General features: G+C 38.3%; 1 long non-coding RNA gene across 1 annotated transcript in view; it reads left to right on the plus strand.

The window, feature by feature from the left end:
- Positions 1-16,967: 16,967 nt before the first annotated feature.
- LOC141585618 (uncharacterized) overlaps positions 16,968-22,395 on the plus strand; it is a 183,739-nt gene continuing 178,311 nt past the window's right edge. The window contains exon 1 of the long non-coding RNA XR_012519195.1: positions 16,968-17,053. This is a non-coding gene — a long non-coding RNA (uncharacterized LOC141585618). The remainder of the gene's footprint in view (positions 17,054-22,395) is intronic.

Below are 22,395 nucleotides of genomic sequence, written 5' to 3' on the forward strand. Positions count from 1 at the left end.
GTTCACAAAACCTAAGATATTTTAAGCAACCTAAGTATCTATCAACAAATTAATGAATACATATACACAATGGAGTAACATTCAGCCATAAAAAAGAAGATCCTATCATAGGCAATAACATGGATAGAACTGAAGATCATTTATGTTAAGTGAAATAAGCCAGACATAGAAATACAAACATCACATATTCAGACTTACTTGTGGGATCTAAAAATCAAAACAGTTAAAATCATGGAGACAGAGAATAGAAGGAAGCTTATCAGAGGCTGGGAAGGGTAGTGGGGGGCTGGAGGGGAAGGAGGATGGTTAATGGGTGTAAAAAATAGCTAGAATGAATAAGAACTATTTGATAACAACAGGGTGACTATAGTTAATAATAACTTAATTATACATTTAAAATAACTCAGAGTATTAATTGTACATTAAAAATAACCCAAAGAGTATAATTGGATTATTTTCAATACAAAGGATAAATGATTGAGGGGATGGATACCTCATTCTCCATGCTGTGATCATTGTACATTGCATGCCTGTATCAAAACACCTAATGAACCCCATAAATATATATACCTACTCTATACCCCATAAATTTATACACCTATGTGACCACAAAAGTTCAAAATAATTTGCTAAAAATATAAAATAAATTTTTTCTCTTTTTAAATACAATATTTACAGTTATTAATTTTCCTCTAAACACTGCCTTAGCTGTATTTCCTAAGTTTTAATATATTGTATCTTAATTTTTCATTCATCTCTACATATTTTCTAATGTCCTTTGTGATTTCTTTCCTGACCCATTTTTTAGTAGTATGTTTCATTTACACAGATTTGTGATTTTCCTAAATTTATTTGTTATTAATTTCTATTGAGATTAAGGGAAATAATTTGTGTAATTTCAATCATATAAAATTTATTGAAGCTTGTTGTGTGGCCTGGAATATGGTCTATCCTGGAAAATGTTTCATTGTACTTGAAAAGATGCTAATTCTTTAGACAGAAAAATTCTCCAGACAGAAAATATATAGAAGTGTGGGAACTGGTAAGGTGAAGAGGAAGAAGATACAGCATAGAGTTTTTTGTAGTAGGGGATACAGAAAAGAAGGAAGAAGAGGTTCACTGTAAGCTCAGATGCATCAATAATGTGGGTGAGCAGGTGCAAGTTATGGGACTTCAAACAGGAGGAAATGGTCTGGGTATGTTGGCTCACACCTGTAACTCCACCACTTTGGGAGGCCAAACTGGGAGGGTCACTTGAGTTCAGGAATTCGAGACCAGCTTGGGCAACATATGAGACCTTGTCTCTAGAGAAAAAATTAACAATTGGCCTGGTGAGGTAGTGTGTGCCTGTGGTCCCAGCTACTTGGGAGGCTGAGGTGGTAAAATCACTTGATTCCTGGAGTGCAAGACTGTAGTAAGCCATGACCGTACCACTGCATTCTGCGCTCCAGCCTGGGCAACAGAGGAGAAAAACCCTATCTCAGACAAACAAACAACAATAAAAAGGAAAAAAAATAATAACAGGAGAAAATTGGATGGAAATCTCTATTTGGAAGAGCTGACCTCCCTACCTTCCACTAGAGCAAGCAGATAGATCCCAGACAGCCAGCTGTTTATCTCTAGGCTGGATACTGGAGCTTTTTCCTCTGAAGATATTCAGTTGTTTCAGATAAAAGATATTTGCCTTCGCTTGCCTGTTCTGTGTGTAGCATTTTATGATTCACTACCAGAAATGCAAAAGCTGCTTTAAGAAGAGCTTATCTTTTGGGAGATCTCATATTGACTTTCCTGAAACAATAACAAGCACCAAAACAAAAAACAACAACAACAAAACCCAGCCCTCCACGTGTGGTCCAACTTGCAAGGAGCTGCTTGACTTGCTCATTTTGTCAGCACATAAATGTCACTTTCTCAGGGAATGCTACCTAGAGGCTCCCCCATGTGTTTTGACCCAACACTTGAAAAACAGGTCTCTGAAGTCTAGCTGTTCAGGTTCCAATCCTGTCTTCACTGCTTACGATATTGCATTTTCCAGATTCCCTGTGGTTAAGTTTGGCCAGTTAATGTGAGGTGAAGTAGTCTGTGCAACTTTAAGACCTCCCATGCATGACCTTTCCTCCATTAAGCTGGCTGGAATGGAGTCAGTCACCAAGATGGACTTGGTAGCTTCAAGGTGGAAGGCACTTGACTCTGTTGGTCAATGCTTGGAAGAATATTGTCTGCTTACTAGTAATACCTAGCTTCACCCTAGCTGATACTGCATTTTTTCCTGCCTTCTTATTCATCTTAGCAATGAAAAACGTTAAGCCCAGTGGCACCAAAAGAAGTAGAGTGAAAACCGATGGCTTTGCTTTGACTTTGTTCCCTTGTAGATAAGCAACTGGCTGTTGTACGCACTGCAGGGAAAGCAGTAGAATGTTTCAAAAGACCACAGAATGTTCATTTCCAATAAAGTAATGGCTAATAACAACAATAACAGTAACACCATTAATGGCAATAATAATAAACATTAATCTCTCTTCAGCAGGCCCTAAATGTTGCTCAGTGGCCTAAGGGCCGTTATGACTCCGGTGTGACTAGGTCACACTATGGGCCTTTTCTAAGGCAAAGGAGTTGTGGGGTGGGGGCAAAAACCTCTAAGCTTGGTAAAAAAAATAGAACATAACCTCCTTCTCTCCATTACTTTTCATAAGAAGCCAGTGGAGATCTGTCAGAGCAAAAGCTTTCTATGGAGCCTCCTAGAATGAGAACGCCTGATGCCTAACACTTTTACTGGAGAGCACCCGGCAGGCATAATGAAGTCAGTAATTTTTCCTGCTTGCAACCTTGAATTAGGCCACATGGTAGAGCTTTCTAGGCTGGTGAAAAAACGTACGACAGAACTTCAGAAAAATAGTAACGCCTTATTAAATTATTTGAAATCTCTAGAGTTGCATCTCTTTTATGGCTCCAAATTGGTATAACTATTAACTTAGAGTGTTCAAATTTTTCTAAAATATTATTGTGTTTACGACATAGTGCCATTCCCAAACTGCACATGAATCACAGAGCGTCAGGGAAAGAGAGAGAGACTCACCATTTCCCGGCTTAAAAACCTTTACCACAATTAGTAGTTAGTAGCTTTCAGAAACATTTGCTGGATAAGTAACCACGGTCAAATCACATAATTTTGCCCCCACCCCCTCCTCCTCTCTTTTCTTTTATTCCAGGGTTTCGAGTGCTGGTCTAAGAGCTATAATTTCATCTTTAGGCATATTTCTTCAGGCATCTTTAATGAGGTGTTTGATTTGTCCAGTCCTGCCTCCCTCAATTCAGCCTTTTAGGGATTTGGGGTTGAGCGAGTGTGGGAAAAAGGGAACATGGAATACCACCATGCTGTTGAGAAAATACAATCTAAGGATTCAAAGAGATGGTGAATTATCTTTTTTCCCATTTGGGCAAATATGCATTAGGATGCATATCAAATAGCATTCTAGATAGATAATTTTCCATTTTCAAATATTTATTGCAAACCTATTGTGTGCCATATGTATGCTCAGCATGAGAGATACAAAAATGATTTTATTCTATTTTTTGATAGCTTTCAGAAATGTAAGAATTTCAGTAGTTTCTGAACTCAGTCTAGCAGTAATTAAATACCCTACTTTTATTATTTAGCAACTTTGGATCTGAAAATAGAAACAAAGGAAAAGACATAGTGTATAAAAAAACTGAAGTTTTGCCTATCTTGCTCACTTAGTTCTGGACACACTTAGTATACCCTTAAGTATTTGTCCTGTGCTTAAAAACCTTATGGGAAAGAAATTTAGATAATTCTCTAATAATTGAAATAAAACAGTGTGTTGAAATAAATAAAATATTTACAGAAAAACTAGTATTTCCCTACTGGATGTAGGAATTGTTGTTTTTATTGTCTAACTGTGTACAGAGTCACCAATGGGTTACTTTGCTTAAATTTCTAAGTGGAACTTGGAGCTTATAGTGTCTGAGAGACAATACTACTATTCATAGTGGTTAAGTCTCTAATCTATTCCGTAACATCCTGTAATACAAGTTTTTAATGTATTAAGTACTTTTTTTTTTCCCAAAGTGGATGTATTTTAAGTAAAAAACTTCAGAGTCCTGTTACTGGCTTGAGTAGGTTAGAGCATTCCTTTGTTTATATTATGTTCTTTCTGTGAGGTATCAGTGGACAATAGGATTCCTACTTTAAAATGTATTTTGTTTTCCTTTACTTTATTCTGTTATATTGGTAGAAACACCCTTTCATTTATCAAGTAGTATTTTTGGCCTACCAATAAAATAAAAGTCAGAAAAAGAAAGAAAAGAGAGAGTGCCTCTTTGAGAAGAATAGGAAATGATTGGAATTAAGAGATCACGATGCGCCGGGTGCGGTGGCTCAAGCCTGTAATCCCAGCACTTTGGGAGGCCGAGGCGGGTGGATCACGAGGTCAAGAGATCAAGACCATCCTGTTCAACATGGTGAAACCCCGTCTCTACTAAAAATACAAAAAATTAGCTGGGCATGGTGGCGCGTGCCTGTGATCCCAGCTACTCAGGAGGCTGAGGCAGGAGAATTGCCTGAGCCCAGGAGGCGGAGGTTGCGGTGAGCCGAGATCGCGCCATTGCACTCCAGCCTGGGTAACAAGAGCAAAACTCCGTCTCAAAAAAAAAAAAAAAAAAAAAAAAAAAAGATCACGATGCAAGAAAGAAACTATGGAGGAAGTCAGAGTAGTAAGTGATGAAAATAGTCAGATGTCCAGTGTTTGTACACCATCTCCTAGGAGGGCAAAAGAACAGTGGTAGAGAAAAGAACCGACTGAAGTGACTGCTGGGAACACTCTAGGTGAACTCTGTTAGAGAGCGTGGTCAGCAGGGCCACGTGAAAAAGGGAAAGTGCGTTAAGTGGGAGAAGATAACCTGTCCAAGAAATGAATGGCATTTTGCCATAAGTGTGGCTTATAAGCTCACTGGGGGGGAAAAAAGATAGTTTTGCGTTTTTCTTTGAAGGTTGACAGAGCTTAGTGTTCTGAGTGCTGGCTTCCCTTACCCGAGAGGAAATAAGACACCTTTAGTTTGTTAAACCGGTGACTGAGAACTAGATTGCTCCAAAGCTAGAGGTTGGCAATGTTGAAGGAGCAAAGAGGAGTTCTAACTTTAGGCAGAATTATATTTCCTGAAACTGGGCGGTTGGAGATTGTGTGTGGCAAGATCTGGGACTTCTGATGAGGAGGTGCTGTGGATGCTTGGCCTTAACACAAGTGCTGGTGGCACTGGGAGCTGTGATACAGGTTCTGGATACACATTTGGCCTAAGGTAGCAGATAGGGCAAAGATTCGACCTTCCTGCTCCCAAAGGGTCTGTGTCAATCCAGGCAAAGAGCATTTCATATGTGACTCCAATAAACTGCAAGCTAGAGCTTCCCTCCAATGTCCCTGGTTTGCCATAGCAGAAGGTTTCTTGTAAGATTTCAAGTAAGGGGAAAAGCCACACTCCAAAATGACTGATGTGTGATTTCTTAGAACCCCTATGTGTGGGGATTACATAGCGTTTAATGTAAATTAGAAAAACAGAAACTATATTCTGCTGTTGGCATGTCCTGACATGCTTGTTTTTATAATTTTACTAGATGTGCAGTGGTCCATAAAAATACATATAATTATTTTGAGTGTTTTGGGATATTATATAAATGATATCATACAGTTAAGAGAAATGGGGTGAGAGAGTAGAGTGTGTGTACTGTGTTGTGTATTTTAAAAAATATCTGAAGCAAATATAGTAAAATGTTAACACTTGTTAAATCTGGATGGTGGATATACAGGTGTCTTGTAAGTTTTTATTCCTGTACTTTTCTGTTATGTCTGAACATTTGGTTGTTTTTTAAAAAAATAAAGAAAAAAAGAAAAACCAACATAATGTTTCTGGATTCCAAGAGTCATGGAATGTTTAGTACTAATTTTACTTGAAATATTTGTAAATTGGTTTGTTACAACCCTTGAGGTACTTTCACAGCTTGAGTCGAAGCCTTGCCTATTTGATGACACATTACAAACTGAACATGTCCCAAATAGAACTCTTGAACTTTTACTACCATACCTGGTTTCTACTTCTCCATTTCAGTAAAAGTTACAACTATTCATTCAATGGCTTTAATCCAGGAACTTAACAATTATCTGTAATTCCTTTTTTCCCTTAACTTACCAAATTCAAGCCATTGATTCTCCAAACCTGTGAATCTGATCCAAACTTTTATTTTGATCTCTGCTGTCACCTTTTTATTTCAGACCATCTTCTCTCCCAAGAATACCACAACAGTCCCCCAACTAATGTCTCTGATCTGACTCTTTCCATACAGATTTCTTCTCTAGACATTGGCAAAGTGATTTTCTTAAAAAAAAAAAAAAAAAGAAATTAGATAATTTTATTCCTTGCAAAATCTTGCGATGACTTCCCATTGTGTCTGGGATAAAATACAAATATATAACCACAACATACAAGGGCCTGTATGATCTAACCCCTGTCCATATTGCCTCATTTATGCTCAAGCTATTATTAGTTATAGGAAGACACCAAGCTCCTTCCCATTCTAGGTACTTTTACTTTGTTCTTTCCTCTACTTGTAACCAGACTTTGCATAGCTGAATTCTTCCATTTCTTAGGTCACAGCTTACATCTCTTGCTGACCAAGGTGTTTCAAGTAGATTCCTCTTCTTTTATTCTTTTTTAATCCCTATTTTTTTCACAGAATTTATCACAATTCCAATTATTTTAGAGTATCGATTGCCACTTGTCATTAGCTTTTCATTGTCCGGGATCTAAATTCCCAGACATTTAGAGAATCTCCCATATAATGAATCTAAGCCTAGCTTCAATATAGAAGTCACAAATAGCAAATACTAACTTTCAAAGAGTCTTCTGCATCTTGGGCACAAGACCTAGACCGTACCTCTCCGATGATTTTTCCCCGACTTTGACTTAGAAGCTAGTGGTGTTATAAATTTTGGTGAGAGAGGTGGCAACAGCAGCAACAACAGCGGTTTATTTCGTTTTTCAGAAACTGCAGAGCCTGTCCAATTCTAATGTGGTGAGAAGCTCAAGGGTGAATATGTCTGTGCAGCAGTGGCAACTGGGATGCAATCTCTGGATCTATGGCATGATTGAGGGCCTGTTCCTCATCATGTAGTATCCAATCCTGTTTTCTTAGCACTCTGTGATTCTATGGGTTATGCAAACAAATGCCTTTTTATTTTTTGAACAAATGTCTTTTCTGCTTGAGTTAACTTTCATTGGATTAAGTTTGCTTTTCAAGATTGGAACTAGGATGAAACACATAGGCAGAAAATTTGGAAGGCACTTATTCTTTACTATCTTGTCATGAAGTTCCAACCTTGTGCATGCACGTCTCTGAAAGTGAAGGCCTCCTTAAATTCTGTGGCCTAGGTGCCTCCTTACTTTATTCTAGATCCAGTTTTGTGCTTGTAATGAGAAGAAGTTATTAAATCCAACTTTTCTGAACACCTGGAGTTTCTGGTTATAAGAAGTGATGAGTGGTCCATCTCACAAAACTAAGTAGTGGAATATTTCTATGAGACTAGCTCAGGGTTCTTCCAGAAAGAACACATCACTCTCTTCCAGCCTGCATAAGAGAAGGCAAAAAATAAACTAGAATTTGGAGGAGTTAGTAGGGAGAATCTTTTTTTCAAGAAATTGTCAATGTGCTATAAGTCCCCCCCACTCCAACTAACATGGAAGATTCATGCTTCCTTCTCACCTCAAAGTGAGAGGAACTTAAAGAAAATGATCTGTAGTGCTTTATATCATAGTAAATCTTGATAAACCCACACTAGATCATGGCTCTTTCTTTTCTCTTTGGCCTCATGTCCTTCCACCCTACCCCTATCACTGTTGTCTAACCGAACTGCCCTCCTTACTGCTTTTCAATAAGCCAGGCCACATCCTGCTCTAGAGGAGGTGGATTACTTTTATTACTCTCTGGCCTGGAAGCTCTTCCTCCATTTATCCACTCCTTACCTCGATTTCTACTTAACTTCTCCAGATAACCTTACCTAAATACCACCTCTTTGATATTTTCCATCCCTTTTTTTCTACTACATTCTTTACTCTAGAGCTTATAACTCTCATATATTTAATTTATTTATCTGCTAGAATGTAAGCTCAATGAAGATGGAAACCCTTATCTATTTTGTTTATTGCCATATCACAAGCATCTAGATCAGTGTCTGGTAGAGTAGGTGCTTAATAGCTATTTGTTCAAAGAACGACCCAGTAATGAGTGTGAGTGGAAGTTTATCCAAAAAGAGAAAAGCCTATCATGACTCCATCCCTCCTATATGCATACTCCTGGAAGTCTTCCAAACCCAACACAAGACACAACTGAGTATGTGCTGAGATTTTAAATTAGGTGGAGTTTGGAGTTCTGATATTACACAAGACTTACCTAGTTGCCAACACAAGATAGAGGTCATTTATTACCTGATAGTGATCAAAGAAGCCATGAAAAAACCCAAGATGTCATGCTGGGGAGATAGAATTAGAGAAACAGGAGGTTATTCCTAAGCACAGTGTACCAAATAGTTCAGTTTTCTGCTTTCTGGGCACAGAAAGAAATTCACTTCCGCTCCCTCTTTTGGCATAATCATATGGCTTTCTTTGCCAATGGGATGTGGGTGGAAGTGACAAGAGTCATTCTAGACAGAAGCATTAAAAGCTAGTCCACAGTTTGCCACATTCTCTTCCGACTGCTATGATGATTGTGAAAAAGTGTGTTGTGATACATGCTTCAGTTAGCTTTGCCTTCGAGTGACTCAAAGGAGGAAAATTCTGCTGCCAACTTATGATGGACATGCAATCAGAGTAAGAAATAAACTTGTGTGTTGATAAGTCACTAAGATTTTTCCATTGTTTGAATGGACTGAATATTTAGTGGACTATGGTAGACATCAATGCTGTTCATCAAATATTTTTAGCTTTCTGACATGTGGTAGATTTAAACGTCTTGCCATTTGTTATCTCTGGTTAAGTTGAGCTCTATGACTAGCTCTGGTCAATGACTTGTGAGCAGAGAAGACATGAATGGCTTACAGACTGGTGCATTCAAGGGTTGGATGGACCTCCAGAGATACAATCCCCTCTGATGAAGTAAGTTTTGCAACTAAGATCCACTGAAATCTAGAGAACTAACAGAAATCTTTGAAATGCAAAAATTATTTACAAAGGGTGAGCTTGTAAAATAGAAAGACTAATTCTAGCTTTAATTCTAGTTTTCCCTTTTTTCCCTCCCTCCCTCCCTCCCTTCCTTCCTTCCTTCCTTCTCTTTTTGCAGTAATTGTTGAGGCTGACCCGTCAAAATTCATTCTATTCCAAATGATTTGTTTTAGTCAGTTAGGGTAATTCATTTTCCTTGCTAATGGTGGGTTTTATAAATAGCATGTGACTTAATCCTGCCAATGAACCACGACTAAAGTCTTATAGGGACTTTCTGTGAGAGGTTTTCTTTCTTTGAAAACAAAACTTGAGAACAGTTTCCTTCTGCTTAGTGTGATGCCTGGAATTACCACATCCATTTTCTTACTGGCCCAAGGATGAAGCAAACACAGAGAAGAACTGAACAAAGATGATTGCTAAAAAGCAGTTATGGAGCTTATCCTAACCTTTGGACTTTTATTATGAGAGTTCATAAATTCTCATAGTATTTACATCAGTTTGAGCTACAGCTTGCTGCTGATTGCAAGCCAAAACATTGTGATACACCTTTATTCCATTATTTCTCCCTCATTTTGTTCTAAAAAATATACTATATTGGTATGTTCTAAGAAACATACTATATTGGTATATTTCTTTACCTAAAGCCCCAGATATCATCAGTCATTAGGGCTTTCAGACTACAAAGGAAATGACAAAGACCCACATAATTTTCCATCTTGGGCATACTTTTATAAGTTACATAATGTAAAGAATATAATTTAAGCATTTAATGCAGCAAAACTTCTCTTTGAAAAATGTTGTGTCATGTTAAAGAAGAAAATAAAATGAATAATCTTATACTTGAAATTTTATAGTATCTTTTAGTCCTAGCAATTGCTAAAAGTGTTAGAAAGAAAGTTAGTCAATACACTAAATATCTATTTGGCATCTATGATATTTAATGCATTGAGGTTAATGCTGTAAATATAAGATTAGCATCTATTGCAGTCCTATAAGGAGCTAGCACTCAAATCAGGGAGATGGTTCACACATCATTAACTTTAAGTCCCTATCAGAATGGGAAAAAAAAGTCTGAAAAAAAGAGTTCTTAAAATGTGCCTTAGGAGCCCTTTGGAATGATCATTTTATTCCAACAAGGTGAATAAAGTCATGCTTGAAAGGGAAAGGAATACACCTAAGTTGGCTCTTGCATAATAGGTAGGCTTTCAAAAAATAAAAAAAGTATTGAATAGAGAAACCATGCATAGAATAAGGAAATTTCTAGGAAAACAAGAAATCTGGTTAGGCTGAATAGTGTTATAGATGAGGGGGTGTGCTGGGAGCTAGCCTAGACAAGTGCGCTGGCACCTGACAGCAGCTAAACATCATGCAAGGGAACACAGGCTTTCCAAGGAAACCCTATGCAATCATGGGAATAAATGAGGTCTGTGAAAGGTAAGCTGGGCAGCAGTGTAGAGGATGTATCTACAGGGGTGGGAAGAAAGGAGACATTAGGCAAGAATATCTCTTTAAAAACTACTTTGGTGGTGCAGAGAACACATTAAAAATATCTGAAAAAGAACAGTATCAATGGGGGTGGAAAAGAGAAAAAATCAGTTGCCATTGATATAGAATCAATAGTTTTGGGGTGTCTGATGACTAAATTCTGGCCAATGTAATGTGGGTAGAAAGGAGATAAACTATGGGTAGTTCTGGTCTTTTAAACATGATTGGTAACCTCCAAGTCCTCTTTCTCTTCTGAAATGACCTTGGAAATTGTACCAGATGAGGTAGCCACACAGTGGAAGGAGCCCGGATTCTCTACTGGAATGTGACATGAGGTTTTGGTCTTATTTGTTACTAAAGCATAGCCTAGTTCATACGCTTGATTTTAGATAAGTCCATGAATTTGATTTCCAGTGTGATGAGTTGATGAAGCCAATTTGAGGCATTAGCAGTACCTATCAGGCAGTTGGAAAGGCACGTTGGAGTTCAAGGATATGTTAAGACTAGAATTGTCAGGCCAGGCACAGTGGCTCACGCTGGTAATCCCAGCTCTTTGGCAGGTCAAGGTGGGCAGATGGCTTGAGTCCAGGAGTTCAAGACCAGCCTGGGCAACATGGTGAAACCCTGTCTCTACAAAAAGTACAAAAAGTAACCAGGCATGGTGGTGCAGCATGCTTATAATCCCAGCAACTTGAGAGGCTAAGTTGGATTGACCCTTAGTTGAGAGGTCGAGGTTTCAGTGAGCCAAGATCATGCCACTATGTTTTAGCCTGGGCAAAAGAGCAACCCTCTGCCTCAAAAAAGAAAAAAAAAAAAAAAAAAAAGACTAGAGTTGTCACCAAATTTATCTACATAAGAATTCCATACATAAATAATATACACAATTCAAAGGAACCAAGAATTTTTATTTTTTTTACATTGATTAAAAACTGCATCTGAAATTAACTCCAAAACTAGAATTCTTTTTAAAAATACTCTAAAAAACCTTTACTGTTTTACTTTTCTTTTTTTCCTCCAGCTTTGTTGAGGTATACTTGGTAAATAAAAATAATGTATATATATTTAAGGTATACAATGTGATGGCTTCATAGAAGAGTATATTCTGAAATGATTACCACAATCAAGTTAATTAATATATCTATTATTCTATCATTTATCTAAATAAACTACCCTGCCACTGCACTCAAGACCAAAACTTTAGAAGGAAAAATCTACTCCATCATTACAACTCTGGGACTGTAGGACATAATATCAGGAGAAATCTATTTGTGTGATGCGGGGGTCAGGAAGGAGGTCTAAAAGCTTCTAAAACCTTTCCATCAGAAAAGATTAAATTGGCATCTGAACAGAGCTTTATATCATCAGGCAAACCTCCTCCTCCAGCGATAAAATCCCGCTCAATCAGATATGTGTTCACTCTTCTGAGTAAGAGAAAAGAGCTTCTGAAAAGGAGATTAGAAGGAGAAACATAGATTCCTGGCGGCATTTATTTGGGTATCACACAAGTTTCATCATTCTGCCCCTGCCCCTAATGGGAAAAATGTTATACAGTCAGGTCATAGGATTAAGGGATTTCTTAGTCTATAACAGTCTTCATACAGTCAAGTCATAGGATCAAGGAATTTCTTAGTTTATGACAAAATACCATAAACAGAGTGTCTTATAAACAACAGAAATTTGTTTCTCACAGTTCTTGAGATTGAGATTCCGAGATCAAGGCACAAGCAGATTAAGCATCTGGTGAGGACCTACTTTTCAGGTCTTAGATGACACCTCCTCACTGTGTCCTCACAGGCTGGAAGGGGAAAGGCTGGGGCCTGTTTTATAAGGCATTAATCCCATGCATGAGAGTTCCATCTTCATGATCAATCATCTCTCAGAGACTCCTGCAAATACTACCACACTGGGGACTAGGTTTCAGCGTGTAAACTTTGGCAGGAACACAAAACCCAATAGCAACCTTTCTTAGGGTTCATAATAATGACAACAGTAAACGTTTACGAAGAACCTGCTATACTCCAAGCCTCTAGCCTTACACTTACTCTTTTAATTCTCACAATAGCTCTCTGAGTTAGATTATAATAATATTTCTATTTTGCAGCTGAGGATATTTAATGGTTTTCCAGAGGTCACAGAATGTAGGGTGTCCCAGAATTCAAATATAGGTAATTGGAGTTAAAATTTCAAGCTCTTAGTTACTATACTCTATTTACTCAAGAACATATTTTTTTAAAAGTTAAGATCTCTGAATTGATGGCATACCATGTTTTTATTGGGAGTATTTTTCTCTTTGGTACATAAAATAATAGTACATCTTACAATTCATTGCATCTTAGACTCCATAAATATAATACAATGCTAATCGGCCTCTACTGACTGCTCAAGCATGTGTAATTAGGTGGGAGAGTAGGGACTGACTTAGTAAGAAGCTATATTTAGGGAAGAGGCTTTCCAACTTTCTCACAGAGCAGAATGCATTATGCAAACAAAATCTGACATGGAACTCCAATATGCAAAGTGGGGAAAAGTGGTATTTTATTAGTATACATGCATTTCATGTTAAAATATATATGTATTAAATGGTTAATGACCTACTAGTTAGCACATTGGAGATTATTAATGGGTTGAATTGCCACTTGAATTTGCTGGTTTTTTTTAAAAAAATTAGTGTTTTAGAAATATTTGAATGCATATGGAAGCCATTATATTAAAATCAAATATGAAAGGAATCAGGACACATCTTTGTGAAACCGTGGCTGGAAAACTACTTCTTCAAGGCTTATAAATCGCCACATGACAAATATCTTCAAAAAATCAAAATATTACCCCAGCTTCTTTTTTTGTATGGGACATTATGTATTGAAAGTTATTTGTAATGACTTGCATTCAAGGTATAGCCTTGAGGAAGCACAAAAGCTGGAATGAGCGAAAAGAAATACCTGCTTCAAGTTTTCTGACATCATCAACAACACTTCTGCCATCATCTGGCATGTTTAGTGTGTAATAGTACTTCCTGAGTCCAGTCTGTCAGATCTGAATCCCAGCTAGCAACTTACAAACTACATAAGCCAACACACATTGTTTAAACTTTCCAATCTTTGAATTCTTTATCTGTAAGTAAGAATCAAAATATCGGTAGCTATTTTATGATATTGTTTTAGGAAACAAATGAGATAATATGTTTACCAGTAGTAAATAATTAATTAATTTTGGTTTTCATAATTATTATGGTACCTAAACAAAGGAAAAATGACCATCATAGGGGAAGGGGAGAGAAAGATGCTGAAGCGATCCTTTACGGTATCAGGGAGGTCTCATCTCTTTGAAAAGGTTAAAAACAAACATGAAAAATAAATAGCAATGAAAGTCAATGCAAAGTTAGAGTTCAATGAATGATAAAGACAAGGGTATCAAAAAAATCATAGAAATAAAATCACTTTGTTTCAACTTAGATTTATTAAGCAAGTTTCTAGACTTCATGGTTGTATAAAAATGTGTTACAGAAGCTGTAATTCGTTAGGTATGTGGGATATATCTGGGCCATTGATAAGCTGATATTGGTCTGTAATATTTAGAAAAGTTTTGTACCAATTTTTAAATATAAGGATATTTCATATAAAAATTTAGTTTTGAGGGGTTTTTTCCCCCTTTTTAATCAAGACATCTTACACACTATAACTCTGCCTGTTAACAATTACTTGGGACAAGTAGCGACTACCTTTCTTACAAAAGTGAATAGTCTCTCTGATTGAGTACAGATCTCATCACTCCCTATTGCTTCATGAATACTGTCGTTAATTACACATTTCTGTTAGCACTGCCCTTGTGCTGTTGTTTTCCTTATGGTACATAAATGTGTGGGTTTTTTTTTTAACCTCTTTTTTTTTTTTTAACCTCTTTGTGTGTGTAGAAGCAAAGAGCATGACTACATGTTTAACATGTGTCTTAGTCCATTTTCTGTTGCCATGACAAATTACCTGGGACTGGGTAATTTTTTGAACAAATGTATTTAGGTCATAGTACTGGAGGCTGGGAAGTCCAAGATCAGGTGGCTACATTTGGTGAGGGCTTTGTGCCTTTGTGCTGCTTCATAGCATGATAGAAAAGCAGAAGTACAAGTGAGCACATGCAAAAAGAAAAGAAACAGTGGGGCCACCTGCTCTGTAACACTGCTCTTGTGAGAACTATCCCTGTCCTAAGGAAAGTGCATTAATCTCTTTGAGGTTGAAGCCCCCATGACCCAAACACCTCCCACTGGGCACCATCTCCCAACACCGCTGCGTTAAGGAATAAAGGTTCCAACATTTAAAAAATTTTGGGGGGATATATTCAACCCATAGCACCATGCAGACAAATGTCTCTTATTCTTGGTTTGCTCTTACTTATCTGATTGTGTCCTGTAGGCTTGTGATTCTCTGTCTTAATTTTCAAAGATTTAGATGTGAAATGACACTTGAAGAATGCTTCATTGGGGAAAAAAAAATGTGGAAGGAGGTCAGTGATACAGGAGCAAAAAGCAAATGTGCCAAAGATCAAAGGAGGGGATTGATATTATCAGATAATTTTTCATAGGGGAGGTGTGTCTGGAAGGACACGTAGTTCTCCAGGCTAGGAGGATGGCACTGGATAAGCAAACGTCAAAACTCCACAAAATAGCTGTCTAGAGACCCTCAACACATTTTTCTCAATCACCAATTGTAATCACATTGCTTCTTTGCTTAAAAACTATCAGTGGCTTCCTATTGTCTTCAGGATAAAAATCCAAGCTCTTCAGACTGACTTAGGAAACTCTTCAGATGTAGCCCTTGGCTACCTTCCCATGCTTGTTTTGAAAGGCAGCCCTGAATCTCCCACGTCAGCCCCTGTGAGTTAGCCACACTCATGGGCTTGCTGTTCCCTCAAGGTATCAAACAGTTTTACATTTTGAACTTACTGTTTGTTCAGATTTACCCCTGCCCCACTCCACTGTCACCTCTTTTGAGAAACTGTCTCTGATATCATCTTCCTCCAAGGCTGAGTTTGGGACTTCTCTGCATTCACGAAGCACAATAAAGAGGGCTGCATTTTCCATCTATGCCTTTTGAGCTGTGAATCTCTTAATTCGTCTCCCTCAATGGACTCTCAAGTTCTTGACTAGGGAGATCAGAGTCCAGCCCTGTGAAAATGCCATGGTCGGGATTGTTAGCCCTGAGGGAGGAAGTAAGTATGGGATCTAGGGAGTCACTTTACTAGCTAGGAGAGCATTATAGGAAAGATCTTTCTCTTGAAAATAAGCTGTCAACCAGGGTTTCCCCGTCTGTCAGGGTTCTGCCAGTTCTTTATGATCTTCTCTGGAAATTTGGAGACCCCTCCATAATTTTCACAAATTCCTAATAGCTTGCTTCCTCATGCATCTGTCCAATCAACATTCCAGCTATCATGTTAGTCCTTGCTTTCATCCTACATTGTCCTGGAGGCAACATTGAATCCCTCTACCAGTTCGTAAAGGATCCCCCAGAAATTAGCTTTATGCTGGTTTACTTATTTTATTGAAAATTTGAGGGGTCAAAGAAGATGTTACTATACAAAGAACATTCTCTCCAAACCTAATTCGGTGTAAAACTCATCTTCTTTAAGTCATTGTCAGGGTGTTTCTATAAGCAAATGTTCTTCCCTTTTTAGGAGTAAATAGGCTACCAGCTGTTAATATAATGACATTTCTACATCCTAAACTCATGTTGACCCAAAGTCACTGCCTTAATAGATTTCTATTCCTTTGTCTTAGTTCTACACTGGAGAATAATAAAAAACGAATTTATCTTTTACAAGATAGGTTTCAAATCTATCACAGAGTTCTAGTTTTACAGGTCAAGCATCCTTCGTGTCTTTATCTGGAATTGGGGGCTCTGAGAAGCAATTATTTTTTTCAATGAGAAAAAGTTCACAGATTTTCATGGTAATATTTTGGGAGTTTTTATGTGCAAACCTTTCCTTAAGTTTACCCTAAATTAATCCCATGAAATTTCAGCTTTCTGTCGCATTTAGGTGGATGAACGTTTTTGGAGACAAGTAAAATGGATTATTACACCTGACTTTTTTAATACAAAGTAAAAAATAGGTTACAGCCTTTCAATTTAAGCTGATCGACTTTGTTGTTTCTCTTTGGATGCAAGCATGTGCAATGTTTTCTGTGGTTTGGGTGTAATTTCCTGCCGGAGGGGGATGTGGAGGCGGAGGGGAAAGGAGGGGTTGCCGAGTTTTGGCATCAAATTCTTCAGTCCAGCTGCTCTCTTTTAAAGTGTCAGTGGCCTTACTCTATAGCATCCAGACTGGTCAAGGTCCCTATGAGAAAACCAAGTTACAGGTATGTAATTTTCACAGTTTTCTGCCGAGATCTCCAAGTTGGTGACAAACTGATATACTACTGTCTGTACGGAAGACTGCTTTTAGAAAACAGGCCACACTCAGTTGAAACACTATGCCTGAAAGATTGCGCAATTTTAAACTTCTGAGATATAAAAAACATCCTTCACCCAAGTCTCTTGTAGAATGTTGAACTATAGAGCATATTGTTTAAGCTTGGAAAGCCCTGCCAGAACAACAAGATGTTAGAAAAATCTTCAGTTACCAGGAACCAGGAGATCATGGAAAAGCAACTAGCAATGGGAAGGTAATGCATGTCATGGGACTAGGATCTCAGATTGTGAATTTTGTTATACATTCTTCTGCCAAACTTTCAGACGTTCACAATTAGTCAATATGCTCCTTATAATTACATATTTTTCTAGAAGGTAATTTTCTAAGATAACAAAAACAGTAATCATTAAAGTATAGAAATAAGGAACATTCATTGAGATTTCCCCATGTGTCAAGTTCAGTTCTAAATACTCCCCATGCATTCACTCATTTGGTTCTTACAACCACTGCATGAGGTGCAAATTATTATTGTCCTCATTTTCCAGGTAGGAACACTGAGGCACAGAGAAAGATATAAATTGTCCAAGGTTGTACAGCCATCTAAGGGTGGGACCAGGGGTCAGCCCAAGTAACCTGTCTCTGGTGCTCTCACGCTGTCACCAACTGGAGCTCTGGAAGGCACAGTATCATTGCCCATAGGATCAAAGACATAATTGGGTGGTGTATTCCTGACCAAGAGCTTAGCCATGCTTAAAAATATATGATCAAACTATAGTCACCCCTTGGTATATGTGAGGGATTTGTTCCAAGACTCCATGTATACCCAAATCTGCACTTACTTAAGTTCCTCATTGAGCGTTGCAGAACCTGCAGATGCTGAAAGTTAGCTGTCCATGCAAGCTGATTTCTTATCCCATGAATGCTGTATTTTCCATCTGCGTTTGTTAGAAAATTATCCACGTGTAGGTAGACCCCCAAGTTGAAACCCATGTTGTTCAAGGATCAACTGTAATGTCAAAAAACTAAAAGTATAGCTAAACAATCTCTTCTCAGTAGAAGTGGTAGATAGTCAAGCTGAGATTTTGGTCAGCATTTCCCAAAGGTAGCAGAAATGGGCCCTATTCCTGGAGTTACTGAGTCAGAGGTCAAGGATGAGAATCTGTATTTCTAACATTTCTCCAGGCAATCCTAATGGAGGTCTGTATCAGGAGATCACAGATCTAGGTTTCATTTTTAAATGCCTCTTGAATCTGGATAAACAAAAGTAAAAAAAAAAAAAAAAAAAAAAAAAAGAAAAAAGAAAAAAAAAAAAGAAAACTTTGCTGTATAAACAGAGATGAAAAAAACAGCCATGACTTCAAGGTGTTCAAAACAACTCAAGGTTTGCATGGGATGAAGGGAAATAGGCAAATAAGCTGCTAGGATACAGTTTAACAAAATCTCTTACAGAGCAAAGAGAGCAATACCAATTCCAAGCAAGGAAACATGGCAGAAACAGAAAATGCTTGGTAGAGGAGGTGACATTCAGGCTGAATTATCTGAGAAGATGAGGATAAAGTGTTTGAGAAAGGGAGATTAGAGGAAGAAGTGTAGGGAGGACTTTTCTGGATACAAGGACACATTTTTTTTTTTCCAACAACTATTTATTGCGTATTTGCCCTGTGCTAGGTATTTCATTACATGATGGACACAGAACATGTGCAAATGAACATAGAGGTTAGAATTCGTGACTTGTTCAAGAAATGAGAGTAGTCAATTTTGTTTAGATGTGCCACAAGGTAAAAAGAGGAATGGTCAAAGAGGTCACAGGTTGTATTCCCTAGGAAGCAGGCTCTAAGGGGGGGATTAGCAAGCAGAGTGTTTATTAAGCAGTGCCCTCAGGATCAACATCTGTGGAAATGCAGGAGTGGAAAGCAGATCGGGCAGAGGCAGAAGTTGAGCTGTGATTCAGGCTCTACAAATGTCTTATCCTAACCCACAGAGAGCTCCGGATCTTGGGTGGCCAGCAACTTAAAATTCATTGTGTTTAGAACAGAAAAAGGAATCCTAAAAATGGTAATCAGTTCATCTTGAAGTGGGAAAGGGGATGGGTAGGTTTCCTATTTGTTGGCATAATTGGAAGAATGGAATAATTTTTATTATTCTGTTTCAGATGCTTGCTCTTCTCTGAACAATTTGACCACACCTCTTCAGAATATTCCCTCCCCACCCTCCTGGGATTATGGAGAAGGGAGTTCCACTTCTGTCTCACAGCCCCCACTGAATAACCCAGGATTGTGGGATGTGAGACAGAAGTGGAACTCCCTTCTCCACAATCCCATCATTGTTACTTATGAGCTGAATGCAGAGTCCTTGTGCAGGGTACCCCTCCTGTCCCATGCCAGAAACACAGCGTTTGCCCTACAGTCGTGAAGTCAGCAAAGACAGCCATTTCCTACAACAAAATGTGATGCTTAGAATTATGTACAGTAATAAGTAGAATCACTCCAAGTGAGTTATCTATTTATAACTGGAATATTGATATTATTGCTGATATTAACAAAAATTACATAGGATGCTGCTTGCAAAAGCACTTTAATCTTCATTAGTTCATTTTGCCCTCAATATAGTCTTAGGAGCCAAGTGACAAAAAAATTAGTTCCATTTTGTAGAGGGACAAATTGAGGCAAAACATTAATCAGGCTAATGTGTTACTTGGCCTGATTTCTTTAGGTTGCCAGTATGATCCTCCCTCTCCTGGACACGTGTGTGTGTGTGTGTGTGTGTGTGTGTGTGTGTGTGTGTCTGTTGCCTGTGTGTATGTGTGTTTCTGTACCCACTAGGTGGTAAATCCTTTAAGAGCTGGAGTGTGCATGCTGCAGCCACCTTTGCACTCCTCAAAACATTTCCTGCAGTTCTTGTACGCCCGCCCCTAGTGCTTATTTGGCTGGCTGACAGGGTGAAGGAAATAAGTGAATTGTGAAAAATACCATTTGAATTCAGCAGAAGAGGCGGGTCTGGAGCCTGGGTTGTCTGCCTTCCAGATGAGTGCTTATTCCTAGATTCTCTGGTGAGTCAAAGTATGGTCTGTAGACTAGCAGAAAGGCAAAGATGTAGGCCTACCCAAGACTTACTAAATCCGAGGCTGTATTTCCCTAAGATCTCCATACAATTTCCCTGTACACTAACATTTGACAAGCATGGCCCTAGATGATACTTTTTTCTTTCTTGCTTGCTTGCTTTTTTTTTTTTTTTTTTTTTGAGACAGAGTCTCACTGTGTCACCAGGCTGGAGTACAGTGGCACGATCTTGGCTCACTGCAACTTCTGCCTCTCAGGTTCAAGCAATTCTCCTGCCTCAGCCTCCTGAGTAGCTGGGACTACAGGCATATGCCACCACACCCAGCTATTTTTGTATTTTTTAGTAGAGATGGGGTTTCACCAGGGTCTTGATCTCTTGACCTCGTGATCTGCCCGCCTCGGCCTCCCAAAGTGCTGGGGTTGCCGGCGTGAGGATAATACTTTTTTACTTCCAGAAATACTGAGTCGTTTACTACAGATCAATGTATATCCACTGGCCTTGATTCTTCATGCAACCAAATCACCTGCATAGTTCAACCATGACCCAAGCCCACTGGACCAGGAGCATATAGAGCATTATCTCAGGAAGCTGAGATGAGATAATTGGCTGTGTAAATTAATACTTCATTAAGCATTTAACAGCAGCAATAATAATGATAAACATAACACTAAGAAATAGTGTTTATTGACAGTTTCTATGAGACAGATACTGTCTTAAATATTTGACATATATTATCTCAGTCATTGTATACCTAGTAGTTTTCTAAGTTTACATATGTGGATATATAGAAAAATTTATTAAAGTTTTACCTTGGTTCTCATTTATTTTTAAATAAGACTTTCCACATATACACAGCCATATGAATTAAGTTCTATTGCCCCCATTTCACAGGTAAGGCATGAGAATACTGGGGTTCTAGGTATCATGGCTATAATGCGGAGAAGCTAGGAATCATACCCAGGCAGTGTGGCTTCTGCGCCCTTCCCTTTAAACACCAACTGAAATAGATTTATAATTACCTTGGTCCACAAGTGTATTTTTTTCCCTCTGTTCCTAATGTCTACAACAATGAGATAGCTTTGGCAAGACAGTCTTCAAACATAGAAGAACATGGAAGAAGGGGAGGGGAATACAACTTGGGAGATGCAATAGGTCCACTCTGCATAGTTATTTGACATCAGATCCTTAATTAAATGTGGGCCTGGCCATCTAGACTCCAGCATCAACCTCACATGAATTGAGCAACATCCTGTTCTCTTAAATTCCTATTACTAACTGAAAAACTCCATTTTATCTTATTGTGTTTCTCCCTTCCTCTTGACCCTTCATGCTTATGTATCTATATAAAACTAATAAAAACTTAAATAGGAAATATAAAATCACCATGAAACCAAACCAAACCTGTAGCAGGACCTCAGAGGGTCCTATGCAATCAGAGCTGTGTGAAACTATTTTCAGGGAGCTGTAAACATAATAGCTTGCTCTATTCGAGGCACAGCTGCAAGGCTCCTGGGACAGATATGCCCCTTGTTGGAAAACAAGGGCTTATAAAGTTATTTTCACAATTTTTTTCTTAATATTTTCCCAGCTACATCAGGCACTCCTTCCCCTCTGCCCTACTTAGCTAAATAACTGGAGTCTGAGAGAAGCAATAGTGAAGGAATAATGATTTCCCCCTATTTGTCACTTGTTATTATTGATGGGTAGCAAATCATTCTAATAACACTTTCTACTCAATTTTTAAATAAATCATTTAAAAGCATTCTTTTCATATTTAGGGATTTTCCTTCTTTTTAATTTTATCTATGCTATGGGTATGTTTTCGCGGTGGGTCATCCTGAGTCTGCAATCTTCATTATGCCCCAGGAATATTCTCCCACTTCCAGCAACATCATTTATATCCAGGGCGGTTGTGCTTTGCTTTGTACCAGTGCCCTCTCCTCGCCTCACACAGATATGGCTCCACCTGGACTCTTTTCCTTTGCCCACACTCACTAAAACCTATTCTTCTTTGAGCTAATGTTCCTGCATAATTCTCTGTATTTTTGATACTAGGATTATCTCTTGGTGTGTGTTCTTAAGCCTGTTGTCCTGCTAAAAGAGACTGGATGCTCCTATTCTTTGGCTTGTATTTTTACTCCCTTAGGCTCTGAAGCTTTGGAATTAGCCATAGTCAGGCGCAACTCTTGCTTGGTTGATTCCTATGTATATAAAATAGCTTAGAATGAA

Source organism: Saimiri boliviensis, chromosome 9, assembly GCF_048565385.1.
Source record: "Saimiri boliviensis isolate mSaiBol1 chromosome 9, mSaiBol1.pri, whole genome shotgun sequence".
Lineage (NCBI taxonomy): Eukaryota > Metazoa > Chordata > Mammalia > Primates > Cebidae > Saimiri > Saimiri boliviensis.